General features: G+C 34.2%; 1 pseudogene; it reads left to right on the forward strand.

The window, feature by feature from the left end:
* Window positions 1-6,708: 6,708 nt before the first annotated feature.
* On the forward strand, window positions 6,709-8,699 carry LOC134282107 (uncharacterized; annotated as a pseudogene).
* Window positions 8,700-12,024: the final 3,325 nt, after the last annotated feature.

The following is a 12,024-nucleotide window of genomic DNA, read 5'->3' on the forward strand; positions in this document are numbered from 1 at the left end:
TGTTAACATTGTGTGCTTTGATCTACTTACCTTGTGTGCCTTGATATATTAACCTTGTGTGCCTTGATGTACTTAGTGCCTTGATCTACTAACCTTGTGTGCCTTGATCTACTAACCTTGTGTGCCTTGATCTATGTTAACATTGTGTGCTTTGATCTACTGACCTAGTGTGCCTTGATATACTAACCTTGTGTGCCTTGAACTACTAACCTTGTGTGCCTTGATATACTTAGCTTGTGTGCCTTGATGTACTTAGTGCCTTGATCTACTAACCTTGTGTGCCTTTATCTACTAAGGTTGAGTGCCTTGATCTATGTTAACGTTGTGTGCCTTGATCTACTAACCTTTTGTGCCTTGATATACAAACCTTGTGTGAATTGATCTACTTACCTTGTGTGCCTTGATCTACTAACCTTGTGTGCCTTGATCTACTAATCTTGTGTGCCTTGATCTACTAAACTTGTGTGCCTTGATCTACTAACCTTGTGTGCTTTGATTTTCTAACCTTGTGTGTCTTGATATACTAATGTTGTGTTCCTTGATCTACTTAACTTGTGTGCCTTGATCTACTAACCTTGTGTGCTTTGATCTATTAACCTTATATGCCTTGATCTTCTAAACTTGTGTGCCTTGATCTACTAACCTTGTGTGCCTTGATCTACTTACCTTGTGTGCATTGATCTACTAACCTTGTGTGCCTTGATCTATTAACCTTGTGTGCTTTGATCTACTAACCTTGTGTGCCTTTATCTACTAACCTCGTGTACTTGATCTACTAACCTTGTGTGCCTTGATCTATGTTAACATTGTGTGCCTTGATCTACTGACCTTGTGTGCCTTGATATATTAACCTTGTGTGCCTTGATGTACTTAGTGCCTTGATCTACTAACCTTGTGTGCCTTGATCTTCTAACCTTGTGTGCCTTGATCTATGTTTACATTGTGTGCCTTGATCTACTGACCTTGTGTGCCTTGATATACTAACCTTGTGTGCCTTGATCTACTAACCTTGTGTACTTGATCTACTAACCTTGTGTGCCTTGATCTACTAACCTTGTGTGCCTTGATCTACTAACCTTGTGTGCCTTGATATATTAACCTTGTGTGCCTTGATGTACTTAGTGCCTTGATCTACTAACCTTGTGTGCCTTTATCTACTAACCTTGAGTGCCTTGATCTATGTTAACGTTGTGTGCCTTGATATACTGACCTTGTGTGCCTTGATATACAAACCTTGTGTGCCTTGATCTACTTACCTTGTGTGCCTTGATCTACTAACCTTGTGTGCCTTGATCTACTAATCTTGTGTGCCTTGATATACTAATCTTGTGTGCCTTGATCTACTAAACTTGTGTGCCTTGATCTACTGACCTTGTGTGCCTTGATCTACTAACCTTGTGTGCCTTGATCTACTAACCTTGTGTGCCTTGATCTACTAACCTTTTTGTGTGCCTTGATCTACTGACCTTGTGTGCCTTGATCTACTGACCTTGTGTGCCTTGATCTACTAACCTTGTGTGCCTTGATCTACTGACCTTGTGTGCCTCGATCTACTAAACTTGTGTGCCTTGATCTACTGACCTTGTGTGCTTTGATCTACTAACCTTCTATGCCTTGATCTACTAAACTTGTGTGCCTTGATCTACTGACCTACAGGTGAGGTTTCTCACTTTGTCTGCCTCATGTGTCTTGATCTACTAACCTAAAGGTGAGGTTTCCCACTTTATCTGCCTTGTGTGCCTTGATCAGGGCAAAGTCGCCTGTGATGGCTTCCTCCACGATGTACTTAAATCCATTGAATTCTCTTACCTGAAATAAACAAATAAAATCATTGTAATCAAACCAAACACAAGTATTGTAAAGCAGGTTGAGGAAGTGTACCTTGATTTAATGATAATATTGTTTGGGGGTTCTTGCGTATGCCCCCCAAGATTCAGGGCTATATAGTTTTGCCCTGTCTGTTTGTCAGCCTGTTTGCTGGAAAAAACCTTAACTTTGCCCATAACTTTTGAGTGGTTTGGACTACAGAATTCATATTTCACAAGTCAATTCCTTCTGTCAAAACTTTCTTTCGTTTTTTTCAAATTTGTTCTTTTTACCTTGACCTTGGAATTTTACTCACGTATACAAAATTAAAATATCAAACTAAATCTTTCCGTTGGCCCTAACTTTTGAACAGTAAGCACTAGGTTTCATGTTTCACAGGTGTATTCCTTTTGTCAAACTTTATCTTTGGATATGGTTAACAACAAGTTTGACCTTTTGACACTGAGCTTAAAGTTTGACCCAATTTTTAAAAACTTTAACATTGGCCATAACTTCTGAACAGTAAACCCCTTTCATATTTCACAGGTGTAGTCCTTATGCCAAGGTCTTTCTTTAAAAATCAACACGTTTGATATTTTGACCTTGACCTTAGAGGCTAAACTGAGAAATTTCAATCCTCAATATTAGCTGCCATACAGGTATCATTGTTTTACAAGCACCTCTTTTTTGGAGGCATTCTCTTATCTTTGTTGAAATGCTATACTTTTGGTAAACATTCAGGGGATGACAAATCCCATTGCCCGACGCCCGGGGCTAGTGATTTTTAGGGTTGGGCAAGTGAAATTTTATCAACCACTTGCCCGTGGGCAAGTGACTTAATCAATTATCAAAAATAAAATCAATATCTATGCCAATATTCTACTCAGTATTTTTTATATTTATCGATAAATACAGTATAAGTTAATGGTAGGGCAGGCAAAAATTCAGGTAGGGCAAGTGATTTTGACCATGTACATGCCCTTGGGCAAGTGCCTTAAAAATCTATTTGTCAGCCCCTGAACATATTGTTTTATTTCATTTATTGAAAAAAATCCATATATTTTATGAAATGTTCTTAATTTCTATTGGGAGAAAATCTTCTGTTTAGAATGTCAGTCATAAATGTTGTAGACTCTGGCACCCACACAAAACAAAAGACCCATGGTCAACAGGAAGTGTTTTGAAAGGATAACATACAGATTATATAAATGGACAGTAGATAAATAAACTACTGCAGATATCCCTATTAAAAAAATTACCAAAGAGTGAATGAAGAGAACCCAGTATCTTTGTTCAGATGGGGTATTATCTTCTCATAAGCAGGGGTCAATGAGGTCATCTTTAGGCCTAAAGTAGGTAGAGGAGTGCTTTTGTTCTTCTTTTATTTTAATTCAAGTTTTTAGTCTATTCTGCCTTTATAATTAAAAGCTTGCCAGGTTTCATATAAAATTATGGCAGCTTTGTGTAGACCACAAACAAAATTTAACATAAACATGCATTTCTAACATATTTTTTGTTCATTGAAATTTATCTCTTAAAGATTGAATGTCAGAATTTTTATTGATTTTCTTTTACTAAATATAGCACCTGGAACTTTTCAGATCTTACCTGTCAACATGGACTCCATTAGAGGCTCACAAAATGATTTAATGTAAGTTTGTATAACATGTAAAATGCTAACATTATCTTAATCAGTTTCTTTTAAAATGTTTTTTAAAAATAATAATAATAAGCAACGAACAACTGAATTCTGAGAAGAATTTTTTTAAAGTAAATAATGGGCCTATTGGCCACAACACTGACCTCAATTTGGAGCAACTATTGTGACAAATTTTTCCTCTGAAAAAGTTTAATTTCATATTTATCACATCATAGACCTAGGCATTATATTTTAACTAAGGTTCATTCTCTATAAGGCCATTTTTCGGCCTACGATAAAATCACTTTCAAATGTGATTTCATATAACTATAATCATTCTAGTTCATGACTTTGATGCTTGTTTTTCAACATCGATCATCTAAGTCATGTGATTTAGAAATATATAATGGCTGACAGTTAAAGAAAAATTGAGGGTAGGTCTATTTAAATCAAGTTTATATGCATGTTTCTGAATGTAAATTATCAAAAATTGTTTATTTATGTCGGAAATACATCAGATCTAAGAAATAAATTTGAAGATTTTTTAAATTTAAGGTTCAAGATATTTTTTATGACAAGAATTCCGATGCATCTACATTTTACATATTTTGAACTTAAATCTTTACGAAATTCACACTGTATGGTGCTGAAAAAGTTTGCTTTGCAATTTATTGAACAGTATTATATCATATATAATTATATTTTAATAGTATATCATTTCCATAGGTGTGTTAAATAGTTTACGCATAAAATAACCATGTTAGAAATGAGGTTTCTAAGTTTCTATTGAACTCTTAAACTTATATATCTAATGTTGAAAGCACTGGATGGATTTTAATGGTGATTTAATAAAACTGAAGTAGTAATTAAGAAAGGAAATTCAATAATTGCAAAAAATAATTACTTAACAGCATAAGATTATCAAAACAAGTACATGTTGACTATCCATATACATGTAAACAGTCAATATATATAAATCAGAGCGGTTGCATTAAAATATGCATCTCTAAGTAAAATGAAATAGCGCCGTAAAATGGCTTTGCCCCTATTTAGTTACTCGTTTTGCACGATATATTCAATTATAAATGCCATCTAAACCTTATGTATTTACATGTATAAAAGTTGAGAGAGCCCCCCCACCCCCTTGTCTAACGGCACAACATAAAATGGAGCAGAATTTTAACAGATCCTTCAGCTATGCATATCAGATTTTTAAGTTTTCGTATATAGTAGTATAGGGAATTAAGACTTCTACAACACCCAGGTACAAAATGGACCCCTAGGTTTTGATGCTCCTTTCCTACTCTTGAAACCTGTAGGTTAAATTCAGTCTCTTTCCCAGTGCAGCGTTAAAAACTTGTTTAACACGGATAGTGACAGTTCCATGCCTAAGTCTTTAGCATTTAAAGTTAAATGCCATCGGTCATTTGGATGATATCTTCTTTTTTAAAAAAGAAAAAAGGTCTTGTCCCGCGTTGGGAGTTGGTTATTAATGCAACTATGCATAAACACTTGATCTTCAAGGGATGATTTCGTTAACTGGTTAAAAAAATCCTTAAATGAGGTAAAGCAAAATTCAATTAGCAATCACATATTACATTTAAGAATCCCTCTCCTCTTTACCGATTTTCTAAGACAGGACTAATGTTATCGTAACTTATATCGATGATATCAAAGAAGTGTGATGAATAGATTGAGTCCTATCTATAAGACCCAGTTAACAACATATTGATCACATGATACTCGTACGGAATTGTCCATATAAAAATTATGTGTGTACCCATAAGAAAAAAGTCTATAACACAAATAATAAATCCATGTTACACTTCAACAAAGATTGCTTTCATAATTTCTAGAACATAAACAGCAATCATAAGGAAAAACAAAGAATATATGCGGTACTCATAACGAAATTCAAAGAAGTAGCATATATAGATATACATTTGTACTAAATTATCATTATTAATATAAAAGATAACTCATATTCACACCTTTTACTCTGTAAAAAAAAATTTATTTCTTAATTTTTATCAGAAATTTCAAAGTCTGACATCCAGTCTTTTCAGTCCTTTGATTTTTAGATTTTTAAGTAAAAAGTTCACTTTTTTTAGTAAATATGCATGGCTGATATAAATCTTAGTAAATCAGCAGCAAATTGTACTCTAGCCAAAAGTTTATCAAAAGAAATAATTTACATAAGCTGATATCCTTCATTGTGAGTAGTTAGCTTTTTCTGTAAAAATGGAAAAAAATGAAGTGAAAAGTTTTTATTTAGATATCATAACCACATTTAACCAAATTTATAATTTGGTAGTCACTTTTTATGTTTATAAGAAATTTACATGCAAATTTTGGTGTTGGTTAAAGGTGGTTATGACATGCGTAGGAGTTATCTACAGCCATCCTCTTGAGTTTTCCCATTACTCTAATGCTAATACGGACCGATAGTGCCTTACTTTGTGACCCGATATCATTAAAAATACTATTGTATCATGAACCAGCCAATATTTATCATTAAATTGGAACGTAAGCCTAGTGATTCATGCAATTTTTAAGGGAAAAAATACTATCTGAAAATTTGAAGTCATTGTAGGCCGCAAAACGGCCTTATAGGGAATGATCCTTTAATTGACAATACATGAAGATTTATTTCGATATAAATATGACAATGCTTTGACTTTATTTATGCTATTCTGGAGATGAGAAATTTTTGGATAATATTTTCCCAAATTTTCTGTATAATTTCATGAATAATATGTACCGTTAGCATTTCATACGAAACTGTAATAAAAATCTTATCTTTATCTCCAAGTTTTTGAAAATTTCAATCTCTGAATGTATTTGATACATCCTTGCACTGAGCTTGTGCCCTGTTTTACAAAAACAGTTTACGTTTCAAAACTGTTTTCAATTTGCTTATTAATAATGCTGTATACACCACTGAAAAGGGCTGACAATACTAGTAAATGGCTTTTGCATTCTCACATTTCTACTCTAAATTATCTTGATTATAGACGTAATATTTTTCATTAATAAATGAAAAATTTGCTACTTTTCTTAAATAAAAAGGATAAAATTGAAATTTGTGAAAGTGCAATGTTACTTATAAAACATTCCTAAATTCTGCATGTATCAGCTTAATATTTTTTTGGAATGATTCCATTATTGATTTCAAAAAATGGTATACATTGTATATATATTTACTAGATACATAATTATCCTTTCATCATTTTCAGTGAAACAGCCATACACCACATATCAGAGTCAGTGTTTGTGGGATTGTGTCGTAAATTGGGGACTTCAAAACTGGTGGCAATGTCGCGAGATATGATGGACATCGAGGATATGGTGGATAATCAAATAGCAAGTGATGGGATCAGTGTGATGGTGAGTGGAAGTCAAAGAGAAGGATTCAGACTGAAAGGATCAGATGTAGACATTATGTACTGGCTAAATAATCACCGTGTGATCTGGGAATTATCTCAGTCTCAGTATTACAACACACACAGACAAACACTAATCCTCTGTGACTCTTCTGATAGTCTACCAGGATTTACTTTGTTATATTTACTGTCACCAAGTATGTACAGACATGTCCAGAGAGCTTGTGTTAGAATGAATAACAGACATTATATATCTAGTTCTAAATACAGACAGATCATGTGTTCTGAATCATCCCTCAACTCAACTCCACATGGACCCTGTGCCAGAGGAACTTTTAGAACAACAGAATATGATCATGTCCACTGTTTTGTTTCTAACTTTTGGCCTCCATCTGCCTCCTCATGGATAGACAGATGTCACTCATGGCCTCAGCCTCATGTTGTTGATGATATAGTAAAAAAAGGATGTCACTTTGTAACAATTGGACATAATCTAGGAAGACATGAAGACCATGAATGGAGGATTTCTTTCTCTCTGGCAGAACAAAAACTAGTGTTTGCTATGAACCATTGTCAATTCCTAACTTACGGCTTACTTAAATTGTTCTTAAAAGAAATAATTAACAATGGAGTAGGTGATGATGATAAATTATTGTGTTCCTATCACATGAAAACAGCAGTTTTCTGGATGGTTCAACAAAATACAATACCTCACTGGTGTCCGCAAAATCTCCTGGTGGGTTTCTGGGTCTGTTTTAAACTCATCCTCAAATGGGTGTATGAGGGGGTCTGTCCTAACTTTTTCATTCTGGAGAACAACATGTTTCTGAGTAAAATTCATGGCGTCAAACAACATCAATTATTTATGAAACTATCTGGGTTGTATTAGAAGGGTTTAGCATTCCTGTTACACAGTCCCTCCATTAGGTCTTATATTATCAATGTCCTACATAACCCCAGACTCTCTATCTGTACAGATGAGCAAACTCTGATGTCTGAAGCTAACTTTGATGTAAAACTATACATTGAAATACACTGCTGTAATATATTAAACAAGATGGACATACAAAGATGTATGAGGAGTCTAAAAACCATAGAGGAGAAGATAAGTTCACCCCTTATGACACAGTTTCAAATCCTGATGTTAAGGAAACTTACATCTGATATCCTTCAGAGAACAGGTTTTATATTATGTTTCGAAACTTACACATATAAAAACAAACTGAGATATAGAGCTGACAAAATATCCTGTCACATGCTGAAATTAGCTGCCAAGTTTGGTTTTATTACTGACATGCTGTATATAGTCATGTATTATTACAAGACACTTAGATACATGGAAGCTTTATCTGTTATAGAGATGATCAAGGTCAAGTTAGCACAGCCCTATGTGATGTATAGGTATAATATAGATACAGAGTTGTACACTGAGGCTGTAGGGGGACAGTCCTGGTCTACAAAGATGAGACAGGCTGTAGCATGGGATATCAGACTTGAAAATGAAATCCTTTACATCAGTGAATTGATACCAGAACAACAGTCTGCTCTACATAACAATGAGAGTGCATTATTTGTCCCACCCTATATACTGTTATACATGCTAGAGATTTTGTGCTACAGACATGTAGACACAATAAGAGTACAAAAATCTTTAGATGATTTACAGACCTTAGTTCACTATGATCAGGGGCAGCTTATTCCTTTACGTCTCAGAGACATATCGTGGCAGATTCTGGGGATCTGTCAACAGGTGACAGGGAACCTAAAGTGTGCTCTAGACTCATACCAACAATCTCTAAGACCAAAATTTCTTCAACAATATACACATAGCTACGCAAATGAGAATAGAGCAGGGAAGGTTACTTCCATAGGATTACTTAATTAGAAAAATTCGTAACATTTTTAAAAGATTACCTGATAGAGTTTACATCTATGACTTTAACTTTTAAACCATCAACTTTCCTTACTTATGCAGCAATATAACTTTATCACCTGCATATGGAGTTTATAAATCTCAGTGAAAAACTCGATGCTCTATGTGTGAACAACTTCTAAAACGAGGTAAATTTTTGACAAATAAATTGATGAAACAAGAATATCTGTAGTCTCGTTTAAAGTCATGATTTTGTAAGTTCTATGGTCAATACAATGACCTAGTCAGCAAATAAAATTTGTCATTGAGCCAAATACTGAATGACATTTTTCATATAATTAATTGTTTTACTATTATTTATACATTGAATTGACGTTGGATTCTTTTGTTATTTCCCGATTATGACAAGGATTACATAGCGGGTGTGACCAGATGACAAGGGTGCTCACGCCTCCATGGAACCCGATCCCACTTCTGATTATTTTTAGGTCTGTGTTTGTTCTGCTCCTATTTTACATAGTTTTACGGACTTTTGATCTCGACTACCTTGAATACTGTTCGTTATCTCCATATGTTTCATCCTTGTATTTCTCATTTCATAGTCTCTGATTCTTTAATTTAAAAGCTTTAAAATTTGACCCAAAGTTATATCCAACTTCGATTCGAAAATAAATGAATTCATTATTCTAATGAATGAATTACAGTGTTATACTTTTAAGAAGAATCTGGTTTAGAAAGTAAGAGAACAATTTTCAGCATCAGTCAGCAAGGCAGATAATTTAAGTTTAATTTTAAATGATGAAAAATAAAGAATTTATGGGAAAAGAAATGCTGTTAATAAAAACAGAGTAGGTCAAATAACCAGAACAGGTTACATGCAAGGTCAGAAATCTTTGCCTGAAGTTTCTCTGTTATCCCTTACTTTCTCCAGCCTTCTATACCTTTTATTTTGCACCACTGTAAGCTAAATAAGACTCAAAATGTGGAACAGTTAAATGGGGCATATTTTCTTTTTATTTCATAAGCCATTTTTCTGCTTAATTTAATAAAAACAGTGAAGATAATGAAGAGCGGTCAGTCTCAAAAACCTATAAACAACACAAATTTGTGAAGAGAGCATAAAACAAGGACCCTTGGATATTTTACAGGTGGGATCAGGTACCTAGGAGGAGTAAGCATCCCCTGTTGTCTGGTCACTGCGAGCCCTAAGTATAGATCAGGTAGATAGAACATTCCGGGTTGATTCAGGGTTGATCCCATCTCATGTTTCGGAGGTCCTTGTTTGCTCAGCTCCTATTTTTTTTTTATTGTTTTGTGGACTTTGATATTGAATACTGTTCGTATCTCCATACATCCTGCATTTATTCGATGAACTATAAAAGTTATTTACTCTTCTGATTAATAGACTGAGAAAGTTTTTAATTAACTGTCACCCAAAAACCAGCAACAAATATCTTTTTTCCTCCAAGAAAATTTTGAAAAAAAGTTTAAAACAATAATGACTGCCTATGGTTTTTCTTCAATCTTTTGTTTCAATAAAAAAAAGTCTTTTAAATCCTTCTCAGATAATGATTGATTTATGTTGTTTTAAATCCCTTTTGGGAATTTTTCACTCATATGGAGACACCACCTTTTGCCGTTAAAGATCTACAAATTGTGTCCTGTACTCGGCACTCAGAATATGAAGCAGTAAGGGATCTTTTTCGTGCCAGCATCTATGCGACACGGGACTTCAGTTTATACGGTCTTGTCCGAAGGACCAGTTTCCACAACAGACAGTGAGATTCGAACCTGCTACGTAACGATCAACTCCCTCATCGCAACTCTAGGATAGAAGCTCTAATCACTGTGCCACGCAGATAAAAATAGTTAAACTTTCATCATTACAAGTACATTTTTTGAACAAAAATCAATCTGATTTCATGTAACAGATTTTAGTTATTGATCGTGCACTTTAAAATGCTTTAGCAGAATTAAACTTTCTCAGTTGATTGATGTGCACAGAAAACTGTTGTTCACTGCCAAGATCACTTGTAACATCTTGGGCCTTCAGATTAACAGAGGGGCACTCAGACTAATGCCAGGTAACAAACTTTAAACAAAAGCATTAAAACCAACACACGTATGGTAATCACCAATATACATAAACCTGCTAAATCAACAAAACTAAGATGTTAAAAAAAACTCTCACAAGCCACCACATATTAATACAGTAGCTGTACGGACAAGCACAGATACAGATAATAACTTGAAGGATACAAAGCTTAGCTAGTAGCAATTGACAAATAAAAGGCCCATGGGCCTTACAGGTCACCTGAACATCATGTGAAAACTTTTCAACAATTGCACGAGTTGGTTCCTGTTTTAATCCCGAGACTATGAAATTCACAATTTTTAAAAGCGGCACCACATTCCTCATCATAACTATACACTAAGAATGTTTAATGTGTTCACTCAATACCTATATTCAGAGTTGACGGACAAAAAAAAATCAATTTCAACTTATCAGTAATCAATCAGCAAAAATCTGTAGTGGCATCCAAAGGAACCCCTGAACCTGGGGCCACACATTTCATAAATTTTGAATAGGCACCCTTGCTCATCATAAATTTTCGATTATTGTCAAGGAAAAGAGTTCAAAGCATTAATTTATTTTCTAAAGGAAAGACCCTTGCTCGTCATAGCTATTTTCTTAGTTCATCTGCTTAATACCCAGGAGTAGAGGAGAAGGTTTTATATTCCATCCATGTAGTAATGTTGTAGTTGTTGTACAGGGGCATTATATAGATGGGTAAAATCCCACATCCTGTCTTATCACCTTGTTGTACACATTCTTTACACAGGCCTTTTGTCTTCAGAATCTATTTATAGTGGAGGTTTAGAAAATCATTTTTTTCTTTAACATTTCATTGTAGCATTTTGTCATATAAAGCAACCTTCTCAACACATGAGTGATGAACATCAATAATCCTTGATCATCTACAACTTCTTAACCTGTGTTTTAAAAAACCAAAAAACAGAAACTAGAGAAATATCACTTTTATTCTATAACAAAACAAATATTTCAGAATTCATACATTCATTATCTTTAGGAAAATTAGGTACATGATATCAAAATGCCCTCAGATATAAATATTCAATTGTACCTGTGTTATTTGTACACATTTCAAATTTGATATATAAAGAAAATTTTAATACCCCCTACGCCATGCATCAAAAGTTTAATGCCTAAGGACAGTCACTGTGTAATTATTTGAAGAGAATTGGTAATGTCTCGGACAGGCAACCAAAAGTCTCCAATTATCTGCTTCAATAAAACCTTG

The sequence above is a fragment of the Saccostrea cucullata genome, unplaced genomic scaffold (assembly GCF_032062105.1).
Source record: "Saccostrea cucullata isolate Sc308-1 unplaced genomic scaffold, CSIRO_AGI_Scuc_v1 ctg5540, whole genome shotgun sequence".
NCBI classification, from domain to species: domain Eukaryota; kingdom Metazoa; phylum Mollusca; class Bivalvia; order Ostreida; family Ostreidae; genus Saccostrea; species Saccostrea cuccullata.